Raw genomic sequence first — 24,133 nt, forward strand, 5'->3', positions numbered from 1 at the left:
AATGCGTCAAACTAATGTACTGCCAAACAATGTCACTGTGGCACAACAAACAAATAGCCAATGTAAACAAAGAAAACAGTTTAAGTAATCATGATTTCGGGATCATAAATGGATGACCACTTATTAGGAGACCATTAAAGGTTTGAGGGAAAGGCTGTATAATTCAAATATACAGAACATCTAGCTAACCTTATGATCGTCTTCAACATGTTGTATATTCACCAGCACTCATTTGCTCAAGCAACACCGAGTAGCAATGACCAAGGCTAACAAACATAGCGAACATTTGCGTAAGTTCAGCCAGCATCTCCAGACAATATACGCTCAATACACAATTACACAATAGCTTCCATGCGAATATCTTATATTAGAATTATTGAAAGCAATAAAACATTGATATATCTCGACTTTAGCTTCCTATGTTCAAGAAACCTGCCTTCTTTCACCTTTCGCTTTAAATGGTTCTCTCGTTTGTTCCGTTCTTTTCCCGTCATCAAACTCAAGTTTGTTTAGGTCATGTGAGTTCTGTTTGTAGTGTAGAGGTTACGTGATTTCCGGTCCTTCCATTTGTTCATTGGGTCCTTCACATGGAGGTCACGTGCTTCCAGTCCCCTGCTTGGAGGTCCTCCTGGTGGAGGTTCCCCATTCTGCTGCAGCCAGACCCTTCTCCCATGTGTGGTACTTCACATCCTTGCCACACTTCCTTTTGTTGAAGTCAAAGATACAAGAAGATATGCCACTCAGATGGCCAAACATACAGCGTTCCACCAAAAATAGGGGTGACATAGCTCAGATAAGAGCGGTTGTCTGGCAGTAGGAGTGTTGCCGGTTCGATCGCCCGCCCTGGGTGTGTCAACGTGTCCCTGAGCAAGACGCCTAACCCCTAATTGCTCCCAATGAGCTGATTGGTACCTTGCATGGCAGCCTTTCACCGTTGGAGTGTGTGTGAATGGGTGAATGAGAGGCGCTATAGAAATGCAGTCCATTTACCATTTACCAAAGATATTAAGAAGAAGTATCTTTGGTGGCACATCTTCTCTCTTGGTATCTTTGATGGAGCTTCCTGTTTTGTGCACATGCAGAAAATGCGATTTTCTGTACGCTGACAGAAATCCATCGCAGTTGTCTCTGGTGGTTGGGTGTTATTTTTATTTAATTTTTTTAATTTAACCATTATTTGACCAGGAAAACCCTGTTGAGATTGAAATCTCTTTTGCAAGGGGGACCTGACATGAAACACAAAGTTACCCAACAAGACTTACACCTAACAAAATGTACGAACATCAAATGTGAAATGAGACAGAGGCGTAACAATAATTAAAAGTAAAAAAGAGGTTAAAAGAAAATGCCTGTAATGTAATGTAATTTACAAATGTTATGCTTCATAAATATATATGCATTATTACCAGTTCCTCATAACACAGTACAAAATGAAATGATATTTCAACAAAAAACATTTTTGTAGAACATTCATGTAGAAAAATGGAAAGATGCTAAATCTAGGCCTACCATATCAAACTGCCAATAAGTTTTAATGACCATATTTTGTTCCGAAGGTAAGATGAAAAAACATTAAGCAGATGCTCTTACCCAGAGCAACTTACACAACTTTTACATAGCATTTACATTGCATACCTTTATACAGCTAGATATACAGTATACTGAAGTAATGCAGGTTAACTACCTTACTCAAGGGTACAACAGCCCAGGAATCAAAGACCACTTCCTTACCCAGTGTACTACACTCTAGTAAATCTAAAAAGGAACATGCATAAAAATAGGCATGGATTCGGTTAATTTTCCATTACTGTGAACTGCTAATAAATTAAAGTGTCATTTTAAATGGATTACAGTAATTGTTTTTAATGGTTTATTGTGTACACGACAGACGTACTAACTGAAAGTCAGTCGATGATGTTTGTATGTCTGTATATGATCTATAGGCCTCGCTAACATTATGCTTAATGGTGCATTTAACTCATAAAGCAATTTGGATGTAGAGGAAGGGCGTAATAGGCTACAAATACTTTCCTGGCGCAAATGTTTTCAGCTGAGCTGCTTCATTATATTCATGCTGTTGTTATTTCTGAGTTTATCATGTTATTTCAATTATTTCCCACTGCTACACGAGATATTGATTAATTTAATAAATAAATGTTTTTTCATTTAAAAAATCTATGATTTTTCCCTTTTTACCCAATATTTTCCCTGGCAAATATGCCCTGCATGAACCCAAAAACTAAAATATTTCCTTTCTTCTCACTGGCCCCCTCATGTCTTTTTCATTGAAAAGGGCATTAGAATGAACTTATTTTTTAAAAATAGCAAAAGAAATGCTTGTCAGCCCTCAGTAATGTGTCACTTATTGGGTGATGCCAGAGTCCTTATCCGCTCTTTGTAAACCCCTCAAGCCCTTGTCCACGTTTGACCTGTCCCTGGAAATACGCCATTAAAGTCTGAGTCCATAATCCATGAGGATCTGTTTGGAACTGGGCCAGTGTCACTAACTAGTAAGCTTTCTGTGCACTAAGGTCTCAGTTTACCGCATTGCTCTCCTGTCATTTGTATATCTTTGTATACTGGACCATGATAGGTTTGGCATACTTGTGACACACATCACAATTTTTGCTTGTACTTGGACGTTTCCAACTCAGATTTCAAGGAAGTATGAAGTATGGAGTCTGTCTACAGTGGAAGAATGTGAACAAGGTGCTCTGGGGACAAAAATCTATCTGTATAGTGAAAGTCATGCTTTTAAGAGGCGTTAACCATAAGAAAAACATGTTTTTGAGTGGAGTTGGTCTTTAAAATGCAATTCCAGTAAATTCCTGTGTTGTACCTGAATGATAAGGGTGCATTTAATAAAAAAATGTTTTCGAAATTGATGGTGTGAAATTACTGAAGCTATGATTTTCACTATCCTATCTGAACAAAAGTTGGCAGCAGCGCTATTTTCCTCTTCTTTTTCATTTTTCTTTTTCTTCCCTTACTTTTATTCTTAGTTAAAATCTACTTACTTGGAAACTATCGTAAGTTCTCACCAATATTCACAAATATTTCATCTTGAGCAAGGGAAGGCATGAGACAAAAACCCATTTCCTCCCCGTAAGTCACATTGTTGAATGGACAACATTAGTAAACCTTTCATAAAAATGTTTGGTATGGATGTCGAACTCCAGTTTACACAACATTGCCGGTTCAATGACTTTACTGCTGCTTTACTGAGGGGGTTGTCATTTTTAGCAGGTTTGTTTGAACAAAGAAAGACTGGCAGAGATACAAAAGTATAAGCTGATGTTGCATTTGTCAGGATAGTCACCCATCAGCAGGAAAATCTAATGTATTATTCCTAATAAATATGTGCTAATTGGAAATAATTCTGTATAATGACAGTAAGTACAAGAATAAAAACAAGATTTAAATGAAACATTTGTACTGTCCACAATTGCAGATGGATAGAAAACTATTATTATTCCCACTACTAAGTCATTTACTTATAATAATTTTATTTTTGTTAACAAGAACCATGAGAACTTTCTCCGTCCTTTGATTGGATTTATGTTCCACAGAATTACATTTTTATTGAGATACTGAGATCCAGGGATGTTAGGTTGCTCTTCCAATGTAAACTTAATTCTCTTTGTACTAATGCCCACATTCTACTATAGCTAGTGGAAATGCCTATATTGCCAGTGAATTTTCAGCTGTGATTTCAGTCTGCAGGCATGCATCCATCCCATCATGCAATGACTCTTTGCACTAGCTGTGCATGAAGTGTACTCATTGGATGAAAATACTGCACATCTCAGCCAACATACTGCAGAGTGAAAAGAATGAAAGGAGTGGCAAATTGGACTGTGGTCAAAATGGAAAAAAACAAATTTCAGAAACAAATTTAAGAACAAAAGCAGCAGAGTGAAAAGTATCAGATTGCAGAGTGAAAAGAAGCAAGCAGACTGATTTGGAGGAGGATGCATGCTGTCTGTGCTTGAATTGAAAAACAAAACTGCACATAAATTGGTTAAAAATAGTGAGTTCTAGTAGGGCTTATTCAGGTAAGCTTTGCATTCATTGCTTTCTTAAATAATTTTAATGTTTTGAATCCTAAGGGAAATACAAAAGCCAGCAATCAACATCAACTACCAAATCCATTAACTACAGGACAATTCTGTTGGAGACTTACTTTTTAGAAAATGTAGTGAAATACTTTACTAAATACTAATATGCTCTTTCTACAAGGTTATTACTCCACAGGAAGTTAAGGGGTAGGAGTTGACAGGTTCTTTAAACTTTGAGAAAAGATAAATTAAGATGTACAGTTCAAATATGCTGTTTAGCCTTGTGAAATATCACCAAAGTCTCAAATATTATATTCACCTCTTAGATATGTGGCACAATTTAATCAAGTTAATCAAATTCAGATATGCTAGAATGACACCCTTGTTAATTTGACAGTTACACTTTAGTGCAATAAGCATTGTCTTGTTAAAAAATTGTTTTTGATAGAGCTTGTGTACAATTAAAATTGCTTTATAAATAACGAGTTGCCTGTTACAAGAAAAGTTAGTGTCATCTTCAGTTTGGAGTCTGAGGAAATGTCTGAACTGGACTATGAGGATAAGGCTGCTGAATGGACATCAACGTGATAAGAGAGGAGATAAGTTGATGTCTTTATTTTAAATGTCATGATGTAGTGAATGTGAGGCTTCATGAACCCCATAATGGATATAGCTAATCTGCAATGTCAAGCAACAATTCATAGAGATGGATGGATGTACTTTGCTCTCCATTGCAAAAAACAGATTAGTTTTAATCATTGAGTTAATGCCATAAAATTGAATTACATCTGAGTGCTTAGTGCATACTAAGTCTTGACTTGGTCTCACTTACAAAAGAGGTTTTAAATCTCAATGCAATGCCCTGCTAAAATAGAATTATAATAATGGACAATACATGGTAATTTAATGAATTTGGGTTTAACAAACTTCACTCTGCCTGCAGCAATATGTATGTTAACAGAGATGGAAAAAAAACGTGATAGCTTAAAATAGCTGCTGTTGTACCCTTGAGCAAAATACTTAACCTGCATTGCTTTAGTATATGCCCAGCTGTATAAATGGATGCAATGTAAAATGCTGTGTAAAAAATGTTGTGTAAGTCACTCTGGATAAGAGCATCTGCTAAATGCCTGTAATGTAATGTTGGGGGAAATGACAATATGACCTTACACGGGGCACCACTTATGTTGGGATTATACGTATATTTTCATCAAGATAAAATAGCCTCCTTTTGCTCCACTACTGCCTTTTTTGGTAAACAAACACATTAGTGGACATTCTAGCTTTAACACCATTCATCAAACTTTAGTTTTCTATCATTAAAAACATTAACAATTGTTTGGGGAAAAAGTTACAGCAGTGGTACTCGCTCAATGCTGGTTTAGGATACAGACCATTGTAATGAATATCTGTTTTTGGAAAACAACATTAACTTTTTTGGTTGAGCATTTTTATTTAATTTAGGGTTATGACCAGCAGGGGGCATATTATCACTAATTATGGTGCTTGTTAAAACCTAAACAGACCTCTTTTTGTTCAGAGATTAGGCACTCATCAGACATAATTAAGTAAACAGGTGATATTACTCATTTTGATGGATTTTACAGCCTTCCAAAGACTTTCAGGATTAGAATAAAAGCTTGTAATTAGGTCAGATAATAATTTGATTTGGCTTTCCTGACAGCAGATGTATGCTACTGTGCCAAAGCCCTACGCCACCTTGAAAATTCTTATTAAAGTCATTTACCTGAGAAGTAAGTGTTTAGCCAATTAGTTAAAACACTTTAAGTAAACACTAAGATACAAAGAAAAGTAGCTTATAAGTGTTTCTTTCAGGAACCACACACAGTTTATATCTGCAATACCTGGAAATAGTCATGCAGAAAATAAGGGACATGAACGCTTTCAACTGTGCATTACAGATGCTCCACAATGATCACACCAACAAGTGACCTGGATTGTAGCCTATTATACACTTCATAAAAGCCAGAATTAACTTTATGACTGCTTTTGTGACAGTTTATATGCTGATTTAGCAATGTGACAGACTTGAAATGGCTTACTGACAGTATGAAAAGACTAGGACTGAAGATAGGACTGATATGACTGCAAACTGCTCAAGGCTCCATGACTGGAAACAAATCACAGACAGTTGAATATTATAAATGAATGAATATTATGAATAAATGAATATTATTATATATTACAATAATAATAATATATCTGGTATAAGGCTTAGTTGAGGTGCTGGTGCTGGATAATTATAGACTTGAAAAAGGCTATGCAGATTATGCAGGACAGACATTTTCATTCATTAGGCCTATTTTGTATTTTATGCACATATAGGCTACAGCACGTTGTATTAAAATGTATTAATGTGGTTCAACAGTTTTAACTGCGCCCTGGTCCAAGATCATACAAATGGTCTGATGGCTCCTTGTTAATAGCAGCAGACTTCTCATTATTTGACAATAAAATCATGGGTCTGGCTATCAATCCGTTAACTTCAAGTTAACTTATTAACTTTAAGTTTGTTAACTTGCTGTAAATGGCCGCTGCCATTATAGATTACGAACATCTGTGATTAAAATAAAAATAAGCCAAGAATAGCTGCAGGAACCTTTTTTGTATATGTTTCATAAAAGAACTACAAAGCCTAGTTATGAGCGTTGAGATGACATGTAAGCCACTTTGCATCCGCTGTCTAGTAATTTACACAGGTGTGTCTAACTGGTTGAGACGCCAGGCAGATATTGTTTTTCGCTTTGGTATTTCTTTTGGTTTGAACTAAAGTTGCTTTATTGAATGTTTTGAAATCCATGTTAGCCTTTAAATGCATGCATCAAGTCTTATTTTTTCGATAGCTTATATGCACCTGTACAGTTGCATGCACTTCCACTCATTCATATTAGTGAGAACCCGTAAGACAGAAACTATACTGTGGATTAAGAGTGTTGAAAATAAGTCCATTGTGAAGCGTCTCCAAGCTTGAAAGCCTTGACAATAGCCATCAAATCCATATGCTATATCAATCATAATTAACTACACAAATACAAAATAAGTTTAAATTGCACTTTAATTCATCCATGTCTTTTGGGTCTGAGAGAGAGAGAGAGTAGTAATAATAATAATAATAAACTTGTGTTCAAAGTGTAATGTTCTATGCAAGGACCCAAACGCAGACGAGGGAAATCCAAAAAATGTTGTCTTTATTCAGTCCAAAGTTCAAAGCCAGTTAATCAAAGATAGGACGGTACAAAATCGAGTTTCCAAAAGAATAGTGGTAAACGGGCAAAAAATCAAAAACCAGGAGATCAGATAGGCGAAGGTATAAAGGAACAGGAAAAAGAGAAGTCAAAACAAAGCGAAGGTCAAACCAGAAAACAATCAAACAAAAGGGGCAGGCAAACTCGAAGTCGTACGGAAAAGGCATCTCAGGAATCTCGATAAACAAAGGTTTACAAAACATCGGCACAGTGAATACAATCAACGTTCTGACAGGGAGCTGGTGGAAAAGACTGACATTTATACACTGGGGAAGGTAACAATCAAGGAGGGGTTACGTGAGTGAGGGCGGAGTAACAAACAACATCCAGGTGAAGAACATTAGGATAACTAAATAAATGACAGGGGACTGACAAAACGCGGACTGGAATCACATAGACAACAATGATAACAGACGGCCTGGGTTTAGCAGGTAAAACACGTGCAGAGAGAGAGAGGTGCAGTTAGAGCAAGAGACAGGTGCAGGCAATTGCAGAACTCAGCGTTAGGGCAGACTAGAAAGAAAAGGGGCGGAGCTACAGCGCAGCATGGAATAGGGGAGAATGGTTAATGTATTAGTATAGTGATTTATCAAAAACCCAAAACTAGTGTTTGTTAATCCATTAGTAATATTAACATGTTAGTATATTAATGAGGTTAGTACTTTACAATCTATAAGTTAGTAAGGATTAGTAGAAATTAGTAAAACTAGATATAAGCAGGAAGTAAGAAAAACGAGACTGGAAAGAAGGGGGGAAACCACAAAAACCCGGAACCACCCGAATAGTGAAATAACGCAAATACAGGGGAGTGAAGCAGCTCAGGGAACACAGACACAGAGACGGCACTGGGGAAACAAGTGACCGGGAGAACGAGAACACTGGGACGGAGGATGTGAAAAACAATAAAAGCACAGAAACACAAAACAAACACTAACAGCAAACAGATACCAATACAGACTACAACACAAAGACCATTTTACCCAATACATTGACCTGTCTGGAACAACTTCACCATCCTATTTCTGAGTGCTGTGAAAGCTACAAGAAGGTTATCTTCACCTTTTGATTCATTGCACTTAAATGAGTGAAACAACTGATACCTAGGTACACACATTGTCATATGCACTGATTTTATTAATCAAAAAACATCCATAACAACCGTAAATCGCTACAAAGTTATACTGATGCAAACTTTAATTCTCTACAAAATGTAATTGAAATTTGATTATGAAGTGGAGCAAACTGCTGCAGGCAGCATGATAGAGTTCTATCAGAAGGCCCCCCTCCTATACACTCATTCAGTGCCTCCATTGGAACTTCTCATAGCCTATTTGGCTGTTTGTCATCAAATTTTCATCTATTGCCAAGTCTGTTCTTCAAGGAGACTAGAAAGAGGACATGTCACTTGCTACAATGTAGTCTGTCTTATAGATGATGCACAATGTGTATTCGTGTAATCGAACGAGTGTGCTTGCTTCGTTTCACTGACGTGTCCGCAGTCAGCTAGGTTTTTTTAGCCTATACATTCTGTGGGTTTGCCAGCAATCAATTAACTCATTTTGAATAAAGTAGAAGCTAAATTAACTATCATGTTATATATTACATTACATTACATTATAGGCATTTAGCAGACGCTCTTATCCAGAGCGACGTACAACAAGTGCATAGGTTCATGATGTAGAGGTGCAAAAGAAACACTAGAGTGAAGTAAGGATCGTAGTGCCAGAAGTGACCACAGCGATCAGGACTCCAACCCTGTAGAGTAAGCTTGTTCAGCAAGCAAGAATCCTACCAAGTACAAACTAGCACTGGAATCACATCTAATCACACCTAATCAGACAAAAACAATCCTGCCAGATACACTAACATAATCATATTATCCTAACTAGGTACAGTGAGCTGAACTATAGGCTAGGGAGGGGTGGGGAGAGGTGCAGCCTGAAGAGATGAGTCTTCAGTCTGCGTTTGAAGGTGGTGAGATTCTCTGCTGTTCTGACCGTCACGGGGAGGTCATTCCACCAGCGAGGGGCCAGGACAGACAACAGACGGGAGCGGGAAGTACAGACGCGAAGAGGGGGAGGTGCCAAGCGTCCAGAGGTGGCAGAACGGAGAGGTCTGGCTGGTGTGTAGGGTCTGATGATCCTCTGAATGTACCCTGGTGCTGACCCCTTAGCTGCCTGGTATGCAAGCACCAAGGTCTTAAATTTGATGCGAGCCATAACAGGCAGCCAGTGGAGGTCAGTGAGCAGGGGGGTGACATGGGAATGTCTGGGGAGGTTGTAGACCAGACGCGCTGCGGATGCTGGCAGACCAGCCAGTAGTGAGTTGCAGTAGTCCAGGCGGGACAGGACCATCGCTTGAACCAGGAGCTGGGTTGCGTAGGTGGTGAGGAAGGGGCCGATTCTCCGGATGTTGTACAGGAAGAACCTGCACGTTCGACTCACCGCCGTGATGTTCTGGGAGAGGGACAGTCTGTTGTCCATCACCACTCCAAGGTTTTTTGCGGTGGGTGATGATGACACCACAGTGTCCCCTAGGGAAATAGAAAAGTCGAGAAGGTTAGAGGATGGAGCAGGGATGAAGATCATCTCCGTCTTACCTGGGTTCAGCTTAAGATGGTGGTTATCCATCCAGCTCTGGATGTCCCTCAGGCAAGCAGAGATGCGAGCAGAGACCTGAGTGTCAGAGGGCGGGAAGGAGAGAAAGAGTTGGGTGTCATCGGCATAACAATGATAGGACAACCCATGGGCAGAGATTACAGGACCAAGAGATTGGTTGTACAGGGAGAATAGGAGGGGACCAAGGACAGAGCCCTGGGGAACTCCTGTGGCAAGGGGGCGAGGTGCTGATACTGCACCCGCCCAGGCGACTTGGAAAGAGCGACCGGAGAGGTAGGACTCAATCCACTCTAGTGCTGTGCCACAGATCCCCATAGCTGCCAGGGAGGACAGGAGGATGGGGTGGTTGACGGTGTCAAAGGCAGCAGAAAGGTCTAGGAGGATCAGGACAGATGAATGGGAGGCTGCTTGTGCGGCGTGAAGCGACTCATTGACCGAGAGGAGTGCGGTCTCTGTCGAGTGGCCAGGTCTGAAGCCAGACTGGTAGGGGTCTAGGAGGTTGTTCAGGGAGAGAAAAGAGGAGAGTTGATTAGAAGCAGCTCGTTCAATTGTTTTGGATAGGAAAGGGAGAAGGGAGACAGGACGGTAGTTCTGGATGACAGAGGGATCCAGAGTGGGCTTTTTCAGCAGTGGGGTGATGTGGGCCAGCTTGAAAGAAGAGGGGAAACATCCAGAAGACAAGGAGGAGTTCACGAGGGAGGTGACATATGGGAGGATGTCAGGTGTGATAGTCTGAAGGAGAGAGGAAGGGATGGGGTCAAGAGCACAGGTGGTAGGGCGGTGGGAAAGTAGGAGCTGGGAAACATCAGAGTCAGTGAGGGGAGAGAAAGTGGAGAAACAAGGGGAGGGAACAGAGATGGGGGAGTGGGGAAGGGTGGTGGTGGACGTGAAGGAGCTGCGGATGTCTGCAATTTTCTCATCGAAGAAAACTGCAAAGTCATCTGCAGCGAGGGAGGACTGAGGTGGGGAAGGAGTGCTGAGGAGAGAGGAGAAAATGGAGAACAACTTATATATGTGATATATGGTCAATTTGACTACTGTTAACAAATGAACTTATTATAAATCACTTTGAACAATTGTGTTTGCTAAATTACATAATGTAATGCATATAGGTCAGATATTCCATTTAGGTGACACAGTTGGGTCATTCTGAGCATGAAAACCAATGGCCATATTCTTTACATTCAAAATCAATAGTTTGGCTTAGTTTATTATTGAGGAAAGAAACACAAGAATCAAATGGTGTCTTTCTTGAGGATAACACATTTAACTATTAAACATGTATTTCCAGTGTGGTCTTTGAAATCGCACACCACGGGAAAAAAGTGTTCAAGTATTTTAATATTCATACTGTTTTTTTTCAAGGTGTAGTTATTACTGAAGCTGCAATTATTATTATTGCTGTTGTGGTTGTTGTTATCTGTATCAGAAGTTGTGTTTTTGTGACATGGTCATGTTCAGTGGAATGCAAATACTGTTCGGGCCAGACTAGCTGCTATGGGTGTTCGAGTGCAGAGAAGGAGAGTGAGAGAGAGTTTGATTCGGGTGAATCCAGCTGGAGCCGCACACAGAGCATCGTTTCACCGACTGCATCGGAGAACCTACAGTGTTGCAGGTCCCAACTTGCTGTGGCACATAGATGGGAACCACAAGCTGATCAGGTATATGAGGATGATAAATTAATTCCAGTGAGACTTAACACTCAGCTAACTGGATAATTTACAGGGCTCTACAGTGCAAGCATTTCACTCACTTTTGCGAGTAAAAAATCCTGCATGTAAAATTTTTTTTGGCACACCGGTGTGAGTGACTTGTGGATCCGATTAACTATGATGACATCAGAATAAACAAGCACAGATCCTGCACAGGTGCGTGTTGTTAGGACACAATTAATATTCAGTTTTTAAGTGTTTTTCCTAGTCTATTGAACTGTAAACAGGTTTTATAAATTGAGGTGTCTAATGTCCTTGGTTATGCCACTTGTAATTATGAGTAGATAATAATAATAATAATAATAATAATAATAATAATAATATCAATAAGCTTTATTTATATAGCACCTTTCATACATAAAATGTAGCTCAAAGTGCTTTGCATTCAGCATCAAAGCAATTACAAAGAATTGAAAAGATAAAAATACAAAATTTAAAAAATAAAATAAAATGCAGACAAAGAAATCAGTAAAAACAAAAATAAAAACATATAATTTTTAAAAATAAAAATAATAAAAACAGTGCTAAAAACAGTGCTGCTAGATATAAGCTAGATTAAAAAGGTATGTTTTCAGTTGCCGCTTAAAAATGTCCACAGAGCTAGCCTTTCTGATATGAATTGGCAGGGTGTTCCATAGTTTATGGGCATAATGGTTAAAAGTGGCATCCCCAATTTTCTTTAGTGAACTATTGGAAACCATTAATAAACCAGCTACAGATGACCTTAGGGCTCGTGAAGGGACATAAAACAGTAGGGAATCTGAAATGCAAGAGTGTGCTAAACCATTAAGAGCTTTGTATACAAGTAAAAGGATTTTAAAATCAATTCTAAAAGATACAGGGAGCCAGTGCAGTGTAGCTAAAACAGGAGTAATATGCTCTCTCTTCCTTGTTTTTGTTAAAAGTCTAGCGGCAGAGTTCTGAATTAGTTGTAATCTTTCAATTGACTTTTTTGGAAGACCAGTGAAAAGAGCATTACAATAGTCCAACCTACTTGAAATAAATGCATGGACTAACTTCTCAGAATCCTGTCTTGATAGAAATGGCCGTACCTTGGCAATGTTTCTTAGATGGAAGAAAGCAGTCTGTCACCTTGTTGATGCGAGGTTTAAAACTTAGATCAGAGTCTAGAATTACACCCAGGCTTGTAACTTCTGTTTTAACCTGGGGAGCCAAATTTCCTGACCTATTAAAGAGTGCATCCCTTTTGGCTTTGGGGCCAACTAAAAGTGTTTCTGTTTTGTCTTCGTTTAATTTTAAGAAATTATTGCTCATCCATTGATTCACTGCAGACAGACAGGTAGTCAGGGAGAATACTGCATTTGGATCATTTGGCTCAACTGCAATGTGTAATTGTGTCATCAGCATAGCTGTGGAAAATAACATTGTGCTGTCTGATGACATGACCTAAGGGAAGCATATATAATGAAAAAAGAAGGAGACCACGGCAGCTCCCTTGTGCAACACCAAAAGATATGTCACATTTTTCTGACATGTGATCTCCAAGATTAATATAAAATTGTCTCCCTGTAATATATGTTCGGAACCAGTTAAGAGCGCATTTGGAGAGACCAACCCAGTTTTCAAGACGATTGATTAGGATATTGTGGTCAATCGTGTCAAAAGCTGCACTCAAATATAAAAATAAGAACTGAAACCTTGTTAGCATCAGCACTAAGTCTAAGATCATTCACTATTTTAGTTAGAACGGTCTCTGTACTGTGATTCGATTTAAAACCTGACTGGAACTTCTCTAGAGTACTGTTCTCATTTAGAAAGATGTTAAGTTGATTAAAGACTACCTTTTCAAATAGCTTGCTCATGAATGATAGGTTGGATATAGGTCTGTAGTTACTTAAGACACTTGGATCTAAATTTGATTTCAATAGGGGTTTCACAGCCGGCAGTTTTGAAAGCATTGGGAAAGATTCCAGTCTCCAGAGATGTGTTAATTATCTTTAGAGCAGGTGTGGAGACACTCTTAAAAACATTTTTAAAGAATGCAGTGGGAACAGGGTCAAGATGACATGTTGAAGGTTTACTCTGTGCTACTATCTTACAGAGCTCTGGCTCAGAAAAGCTTCTCATCATGGCTGGCTTGTTACAGGGCAGATCATTTAAGTTACTAGTGTTTCTAACAATACTAGCTCTAATGGTCATTTTATTATTTAAAAAATGTGCCAATTCCTCACACTTTGAGGCAGAAGCTTGGTTAAGAAGATCAGAGGCTGGCATGGGCTTTAGTAATCGATCAATAGTTGAACAGTACCCTAGAGTAGCTGCCATTCTCTGCAATGACCCTGGAAAAGTGGGCTCTTCTTTCAGTGCGTATGCCATTAAAGGTAGTAATGCATTCCTTAAGAATGCTCCGATGAACCTCCAGTCTGGTTGTTCTCCATTTTCTCCACACTCAAAGGGAAAATTAACAAAGACTTTACTTACACGACAGGGGACAAAAAACAGGAAACCAAAAGGCCACGCAGGGCACTTCCAAAAAACACAAAACGGAAAACTCAAAATTCAAAACACACACAGAGCAGAACACGGACAGGACAGAAACAGTCAGAAACACACAAGCAGGTCACAACACAGGCAGGCAGAAACACACATGAAATGCATTCAGAAACACACAAACACAGACAAGCAGATACATATATGTCAGAAACAAACACAAGAAACCAGCACCCGAGTCAAGGGGACAAAGAACTTAAATAGACAAGACACAGGTAAACTCAATACATAATCAAACGAGAGGGAAGGGATAACGAGAGGCAGGGGGGGGGACGATTATTAAATAACGAGACAGGTGGGAACAATGATAGAATAATTAAAACCAATAATACAATTAACACAGGGAGGGAGAACGAACTGAAACACAAACGGAGCGGAAGCCGGACGGGGTCCGGGCACAGGAGCGGAAGCCGGACGGGGTCCGGGCACAGGAGCGGAAGCCGGAAGGGAATTGGGCGCAAGGGTACAGAACAGGACTAGACAGGAACGGGACTGGGCTAGACAGGACTTGAACAGGACTGGGCTAAACTCTGACACACAAGAAACGGGACTCAAACAAACACTACACGGAACTGGACACACACGACACTGGACTGGACTCACAACAGACCCTGAACGAACTAACACTACACTGAAACGGATTAAGACACAGACAAGGAACGGACTGACAGAGACAGGACACAGAACTGAACGCGACAGAACACTAAACTGAACAAAAACAGACACCTGACTCACAGACACCAGACTCAGCACAGACACTAGACTGGACAAAAAACACGGAACGGACAGACACGGACCTATGAACAAGACAGGGAGACAGATGGGACAGACAAGCAGGCAGGGAGACCAACGGACACACAAAGGGACAGACAGACAGGGAAGGAGAGGGGGAAACCCAAAAACAGGCACAAGGACTGACAGACGGGCAGGCAGGACAATAAACAGGTAGATTGACAAACACAGACAGGTAGACAGGCGAGTAAACACACTGGCTAATGGGCCGATGGCCAGGGGGCAGACAGGCAGGCCAACACACTGGATGAGAAACACATGGGCAGACATGCAGACAGGCAGGCAGGCAGACAAACAAACAAACAAACAAGGGGGCAGGTGAACAGTTAGGGGAATGGACTGGTCCCATCCCCAAAGGGAAAGACCCTCCAGGGCATGGCCGCAGGAATGCTCCAGGGCAGCTGGATGGCCAAGGTCTCTGGGCCCTGGGCCGGGGTATTGATGACTCAGGAGCACTAGGGGGTGAGGCAACACTAGGGGGCGAGGCAGGCAGCCCCTGCTGAGGACTGGGAGTAGCAGGAGGCCCCTGCGGGACAATGGGTTGGGCAGGCAGCTTCTCCTGCGGGACAGCGGGCTGGGCAGGCGGAAGCAACCCCTGCGGGAGACTGGGCAGAGCAGGCGAAGGAGGCCCCTGCGGGAGACTGGGCAGAGCAGGAGGCCTCCCCTGGGTGCTGGGTGGAGCTGGAGGCTCCTGCTGGACTCGGGGCAGAGCAGGCAGCCCCCCTGCAGTCCGGGCTGGGCAGGGGACAGGAACAAGGACCCCAGCCTTAGGGAACCCAGCTGGGCAGCCGGATGGGACCGGCGGGACACCCGCGGGCCGGCCCCTGGAAAAATTACCAGCCGAGACCCCTCAAAAGAAGCAGGCCAGAGGTCCGCTGGCTGAGCGGCTGAAGGTCTGGCAGACCGGGAGGCAGCCCGACCACCACGCCTCTATGACCGCCTACCCCAGGCTCTGGGAGGCTCGAGGGCGAACACCGGCTCGAGCTCCCAATTGCTAGGCGGCGAGTCCTCGGGGTCACTCCACATCGGTGGCATATTTAAAGAAAAAAAACAAAAAACACAGGAAAAGGGGGGGAAAAAATATATATATTTTTAAACTCTGCTGGGTCTAGTACTGGCTGGTTCCTTCTGTCACGTAACGGGTAGGGAGGACCCAAACGCAGAGGAAAAAAAACACAAACTCAAAAAGGGAAAATTAACAAAGACTTTACTTACACGACAGGGGACAAACGAACAGGAAACCAAAAGGCCACGCAGGGCACTTCCAAAAAACACAAAACAGAAAACTCAAAATTCAAAACACACACAGAGCAGAACACGGGTAGGACAGAAACCAGGCAGGAACTACCAGGCAGAAACACACAGGTGGAAACACAGTCACACACACAAGCAGGTCAAAACACAGGCAGGCAGAAACACACATGAAATGCATTCAGAAACACACAAACACAGGCAAGCAGATACATATAAGTCAGAAACAAGGAACCAGCACCCGAGTCAAGGGGACAAAGAACTTAAATAGACAAGACACAGGTAAACTCAATACATAATCAAACGAGAGGGAAGGGATAACGAGAGGCAGGTGGGGACGATGAATAAAAAACGAGACAGATGAGAACAATGATAGAATAATTAAAACCAATAATACAATTAACACAGGGAGGGAGAACAAACTGAAACACAAAACAGAAGTGCTGCCATCTGGCGGCCCAACAAGGAAAGAAGAGACAGAAACACAGAACCATGACAGGTGCCTATTTATTACAAAGCTTCTTTTTAACCTTAACTGGACCGACTTCATTCAACATGTTACCTAACTTGCTATTAAAGGCATCAACCATCTAATTTATTGAGCAGTTATCAGTACAGACATCCAAGGATTTTGCAAGCTCAGATAACTTACGTTCTAATGTACCATCTAAATATCGCTTTTGAATTGTGATTTCTTTTTTGTTACTGGAAATGTTTAACAGAATATCAAAGTACACACAGTAATTATCAGAAACAGTAATGTCAGACACTGAAACACTGTCACTGCTTATCCCTCGCAATACTACCAAGTCAAGTATATTACCATGCTGATGGGTGGCTTCACTGACATGTTGAATTAATTCTAAGCTGTATAATAGATTCATAAATACCATAGCCTTGGAGTCAGCACTATTATTAATATGAATATTCATGTCTCCATTTAAAATGATTCTGTCATAACTAGTGAGCACAATGGACATAAGCTCAGAAAACTCAGGAAGAAATACTGAGGATTGTTTAGGCGGCCTGTATAATGTTAAAATAAGCACGACTGGGTCAGCTTTAAGCACAATGGCAAGATATTCAAAAGATGAAAATGTACCCAAATCAATCTCAGTGCAGCTAAACTGATTAGAGAAAATAGCAGCTATTCCACCCCCTCTTTTACCCTGCATTACTGACTGAAAAAAGTCATAGTTCGGGGGATGTTTCTGTGTGTCTGTTTCGTATTATAATAGTGATGCATTGACATTACGGTACGTAGAAAATTGCACTTTGACTGCGCCCCTACATTTTTGGCAGGTGTAAGCATAGAACCCTGAATTTAATCCTGAATATATTTAATCATATATATATATATATATATATATATATATATATGCGTGTGTGTGTATATATATACATATACACACATTTTAAACACACACAAAAAACTGAAAATACATAAACAACAATAAGACAATTCAACAGTAAAATACAATGAGGGAGGCAAAATGGCGGGAAGAGAAACTGGGTGAGGGTGTGTGGAAGTGTGTGTGTGTGGGGGGGGGCGGGTAGCCTAGGAGATATGAGGGGGATTAATGATAAGCAATAATGAATAGATGAGTTTTGAGATGGGAAGTGAAAAGGGGGAGTGAGTCAGAGTCTCTGATGGATGGGGGAAGTGAGTTCTATAGCCTGGGTGCAATATGGGAAAAGGCCCTGTCACCAAAACTGCGAAGGTTGGATGATGGAAGGACGTTTGCAGTGGAGGACCTGAGGGAATGGGGAGGCTGGTAGGGATGGAGGAGTTCAGAGAGGTAGCGTGGGGCAAGATTGTGTAGTGCTTTGAACGTTAACAGGAGGATTTTGTAGTCGATCCGTTGTTTTATTGGGAGCCAGTGAAGGTCACGGAGAATGGGGGTGATGTGATTCCAGGACTTGATATTGGTGAGGAGATGTGCAGCAGAGTTTTGGACCATTTGCAGTTTATGGAGGGATTTGGAGCTGATGCCAGACTGAAGAGCGTTACAGTAATCAAGCCGACTGTGAATGAATGAATGGATGAGTGTTTCAGCAATTGGGCGTGGGAGGCAGGGACGGAGCTTGGCAATATTACGTAGATGGAAAAATTATGTCTTTACTATACTGACTTCTTTATTGTCGCTGTTTAGTTTGAGGAAGTTGTGTTTCATCCAGGTTTTGATTGCAGAGTGGCAGGCATCAATGTGGGAAAATGGTGGGTTGCAGAGGAATTTGGTGCTGTTGTAGATTTGGGTATCGTCGGCGTAGCACTGAAAGTCCAGGTTGAAGAGGCGGATGATTTCTCCAAGTGGTCGAATGTAGATGATGAAGAGGAGAGGGCCAAGGACGGAGCCTTGAGGAACCCTGTGTGGTGGTGGCTATGTCAGAGTTATGGCCTGAGAGGGTGATGAAGTGTTTCCGGTGAGAGAGATATGATTTGAACCAGTCCAGTGCAGTACCCTCAACACCCAGGTGCAGCAACCTTTCCAGTAAGATGTTATGGTTCACTGTATCAAAGGCTGACTTAGATAAAGTAGGATTAGGATGTTGAGGGCGAAATAACAGCTTTTTGTTTCATTTTTAGGTGGAGAATAGTGATCAATGGTGGAATCTGTGGCTTCAGCAGAGTGGTTGTGTTTTTGCAGGCTTCAGACAACAACAGAAGTAGCACAGTGTTTGACCAGTTTGTTCAAGCCACTGCTAGGTATGGGACCACATAAGTAAGGTGTGAGCATGGAGGAGAAAACAATAGTGTTTACTTGTTCATGAACATTTACCATGGATCAGAAAGACGAAGTGCCATCCGGGGCAGAAGTGTCCATAACCAGCGGATAGAGAGGCTTTGGTGAGATCTTTGGCGGGGTATGACTAATGTGTACCAACTGCTTTTCTCCTTCCTTGAAAATGATGGAATCATTGCCTGTACCAATGAGCTACACATGTGGGCATTATGTTTACCTACCACAGATAAACCGGGACCTGGATGTTTTCAGGGAACAATCGAACAACCATGGCTTGCGCACTGTTGGCCACCACACACCATGTCAGATATTTGTTCAATGATGTCTTCAGAGGCAAACACAACCACTCACTGCCATGGCAGAGATTCTTGGACCCAACACTGCTTAACAAGGTGCAGCTGCTGCAATTCTGCTCTGAATTGGCAAGAAGTAGTAACGGTTCCTGCTAACCAATTCAGTCCAAGCCATGCACAGCTGCAACAACTCCAGGTTGTGGACACTCTGGCAGGACCTATTGGTAGTCTGGCCATAGATACACTCCAAAGTGTAATTGACATTTTGGAACAGTAATTTCCTGTCCATTGATTCCATTGTAATTTGGACCAATTGTCGCATTTCATGTTGTGGTAACTTATGTCATTGCAGCGCATTCAGGTGCGTAGGTGCCATAGACAATGCAAAACAATTCCCAAATGTTTTGCACGACAGTGGAGAGAACCTGTTTTGTACTTTTGTAACATTGTGGTCGACCACAAGTGGAAATCTTCACTGGACAGTCACTTTTCTACCGCAAAGCATAAGAAACTGTCTGCAGTGAATAATCAACATAGGCAAATCACTGTGACCGAAGTGGCTGCATCAAGGCCCGTGGCGACACTGAACTGTAGTTTCGTACATGAGTTGTAAACACCCCTATAGGTGTAAGAGATTGCACTTTGTTTTTCATTTAACCTGCACTATGCCTTTGGTTTGCATTCAGTTACTCAGAAGAATACAAGTTGATGCATTGTTCAGACAGCAAAGATGGACATAATCTACCCCAAACGTCAAAATGGGCACTTTGGAAATAAAACTATATTTTTATGTTAATGGATTTATTTTAATGCCATTATTGACTGATTTTATTTGGTGCTAAAGTTGAGGTGAAATTTATTTAGTAAAGGCTTACAAATGGAACTCAAATACAGTATTTATTTATTTATATTTGAAACCTGGTAAGATATTTATATCACATTTGGGGAAAAAAATTAGATCATGGGTAGATTGAGTGATGGGTCATTTTTTAACATTTTTACTATTTACTAATGGTTATGAAATAAAAAAAAACCTTTCTCATGCGCGATGTAAAGAAAATGCTGGGGCTTTAATTAAAACAAATTTAGAATTGTGTTTGAATGTTGAATATTTTGTGTCATTCAACATATTGAAATTATTTGTTAGACTATGGGATTTCATCTTAAATTATGTTAACAGGGTTTCCCGCCCCAAGCACCTAGTTAAAATCTTGGCATTCTTGTCAACCTGTCTGTCATTATTTTGCCATTTCATCAGAATTAAGAATATAGTCTAGTATTCCCCCTGCTGGACATAGCCCTAAATTAAATAAAAATGCTCAACAAAAAAAGTTCATGTTGTTTTCCAAAGACAGATATTCATTACAATGGTCTGTATCCTAAACCAGTACTGAGCGAGTACCACTGCTGTAACTTTTTCCCCACACAATTGTTAATGTTTTTAATGATAGAAAACTAAAGTTTGATGAATGGTGTTAAAGATAGAATGTCCACTATTGTGTTTGTTTACCAAAAAAGGCAGTAGTGGAGCAAAAGGAGGCTATTTTATCTTGATGAAAATAATTAAAGTCATAAAACTGCAATCCAAATACTTTATTTTTATAGGCTACACAAAAAAGGAAGAAAAGGACAAAGAAATAAGAGGATCCTTAGCATGTTAAATAATGGTAGGCAACCCCTAGGCTTACAGAAATGGTTTAACCCTAGTGCTCAGCAGCCAATGGGAACTTATGACACTCACCCGTTCAAACTGGACAAGTGGCCAAATGGCTCAGGATTATGTGAAGTTGATGTCTGAGATCACACGTTGTTGGTACATTGTTAACGTGTTGTCAACGCGTGAAAAATCACGTATTTTTGAACTGCTTGGCTTTCCATAGGGGGAAGGGCAAACGGCGGGTTGGTCGCGTTTGTGTGAGGTGCGTCTATATGTGTACAGTGTAACCGGCGTGACTAAATAACTTAGCTCAGCTACGAAGGAGTATTGCTCCAGGCAAGGACGTGCACAAGGCCGGGCTAAAGTTGCACAAGCAACAGCCCATTTGCCCTCTTTGGCTGAGCTGCCCCTCTGGAGGAAAAAAAAAAATTGTTTTATTTTTGCTGTTGTGGCTGCATAAATACGAGTAGCCCATAATTGCTAAAGTCAGACCAAATTAAATCGCCATATCATCCAAACTTTTATTACTTATTGATAGGTAGATAGGGCGGCCCAGAGTAAAAAAAACCTGACGCAAAGCGATGCCCTATGCCCTCATGTGACACTGTAGCATCCAAACTTGGTATTGTTGACATTGTGTGAGGGCTCCGGGTGAGTCTTTTGAAGTTGTGGAAATGATTAACGATGAATGGTGTAACCAATGGGATTCCCTGTGAATAAAAATCCACATATGCTTCAGAACAATGTGCAGCTTGTCACGTTTGCATCACGTCGAGCAATATTACCTTATATTATGCTATCACATGAACCAATCTTAGCTAGCTAGCTAGCTGGCTGGCTAACATATAGTAGGGTGACCAGACGTCCCAGTTTTCCAGGGACAGCCCCTGTTTTTGGTGGCCTGTCCCCGGCTGTAGATGTCCCCGGAAATGTCCCCATTTTTAACTGTGGGTTAGAAACAGACCGTTAGAACAGAAGTGAAATAATATTTTATGTGGCAAGAAAGACCGGGCCTACCGGTTGCTCGCTATAGCAGCTTCATATGACTCTTCTTCTACTAACTACTTGCTCACGGTAGTTTTAGAGAAAACTGCTGTGGAAAACTTGGCCAGAAGCTAGCAAGTGTCAAGTGAATCCACAACATCACCACAAACGTCTTCTCTGTCTTGTACATATAGATAATTAAATACACTGTATTGAACCATTGTAGTTTGACCATTTTCTTTATTGTGTGTTCTATGGTTTACCATAGCTTCACTCACCATGGTACTGTAAACTATGATTTTCTGACACGGTTTAAAAAGATACTCAGTTAGTACCCAATTTTATCAGTCGGCCTGCACCATAGTTTATTACAGTACACAGTTACCATGGTCAAAATACATGAAACCGGAATTGTCCCCCTGTTTTATTTCATAGATAATAACATTGGATATTTTAATGATATTGTAGCGTCCGGGGGCTGTTCCGGCAGGATTGGCCGGCAGCTCCCAGCATGCACTGCGCACTGGACACTTTATCTAGTTCGTGTGGGACTGTTAATGTGTAAATGTTGTAAATAGTGTAATTATTGTTGTGTAAAAATGTGTTTGTGTTGTCTGAATTGTGTTTTACTGTCATTGGTTAAGTTTATTGTGTGTCTCCCTGGGTGAAACCGAGGAGCTGTTTGAGGGGCTTCTCCGCTCCGCTGCCCTTTTTTTCAGGTTAGAGCAACAGCCCCTCAAAATGTCTGTGCACGTCCCTGGCTCCAGCTAGTGCCTGAAAGCGAAGCATAACTTTCAGATCCTAAGGTTGCAATATGTGCAACCAAGCTAGTTATTTGCCCACTACCGACTATATGAGTGAGGTGTTGTTAAAGTTAGGAAGTTGGTCATGGAGAAAGAGAGAGCGAAAGACCACATGTGTGGTTGTGTTCTATCAGTTATATCGCCAGAGCAAATGATTTTAAAAGACAAAATGGAAACACACAATATAACATTAAACCCAGTACAGATTAAGCTAAACTGCTATTGCCTGGAAAGTTTGCTCAGTCTTACTGTCCGTCCATTTGCTCAGATAGCGGCCTCCGGTGGTCGCTGTGGGGTCTTGGAGAGAACAGTCTAGGCGTTGTGAAATTGTGGAGGTTTCCAGATGTGAGGATCTTCTTCCTGGAGCTCGTCATGGTTAGTCGGCAGGCTTGTCTCGGGCATGCGCTGGTTTCCACGCGGGATGGATCAGGCTTAGTCGCCGCAGGCAAGCTAAATCGGCAGATCCTGGTTGCTGCGTACAGCGACTTTATCTGTGTGTTTAGATAAGTCAGTGACAGCAGCGATCCTAAGAGTTCTGCAAGCCGTTGCCTGTTAGGTGCATGAGAGAAAGCAAAAGATTTATTTAATCAATATTACGTTTTATTTTTTATTCAAATGGAAACATGCAATGTGCTTTATATTTTTGTTTATGTATGTAAACAATGTGCAGTAATAAAATAAGAGCTTGTCACCTACTGCAATATTGGCTCATTTTCATTATTTACAGGGAAACATATAATACGGGCAACGACAACCTTTCGATATGATTTGCTGTACTGTGTTGTTGTAAGTCCTGCTATCCTGAACTTGGGTACTAGGTACATAATTTAAGTAGTACAAGGTGGAAATTATTCAAGATGCCATTGCACTGAACTACGAGTTAGCCAAGAAATAATAAATAAATCTCAAAATTAAAAAATGACATAAAATCTTGATAAATTAGGCATATGTATTATTTTATATTCATACAATCCTTATCTTTGTAAATGACATTTATCATCTTCATCACCACTTCACCTTAATCATCAAGCACCATAGCATCATTTGAAATATAATTTAAGCAAATTAAATATATCTGTTCTCGTTTTTTAAATTTATGTTGGTCTATTTATTTTTCATATGTGATTAGCCATCAGCACCATCAGCATGCAAAGACAGAAATACCACAACTAATAACATTTTTAATGATATTAGGCTATTAGTAGCAATATCAGAATGAGAATGTGGTCAAAATAATATGGTGTAATTAGCATAATAGAATCTTAATTTATGAGCCACATATTCCAGCTTTATTACTAATCATTTATTTATTTGTCACAAGTCATCATCATGAACAGTGGGCACAAGAAACTTATGGCAGGTAACATAATTATTAGCCATACTCATACATCAAAATAACTGAAGAATGAAAACAATCAATTTGTTAACAATAAAACATTTTTAA

At 40.7% G+C, this 24,133-nt stretch overlaps 1 pseudogene; it reads right to left on the reverse strand.

Annotated features, from left to right (window-relative positions):
- Nucleotides 1-12,193: 12,193 nt before the first annotated feature.
- LOC118235889 lies at nt 12,194-15,983 on the reverse strand (annotated as a pseudogene).
- Nucleotides 15,984-24,133: the final 8,150 nt, after the last annotated feature.

The sequence above is a fragment of the Anguilla anguilla genome, chromosome 9 (genome assembly GCF_013347855.1).
Source record: "Anguilla anguilla isolate fAngAng1 chromosome 9, fAngAng1.pri, whole genome shotgun sequence".
In the NCBI taxonomy this organism is placed as follows: Eukaryota; Metazoa; Chordata; class Actinopteri; order Anguilliformes; family Anguillidae; genus Anguilla; species Anguilla anguilla.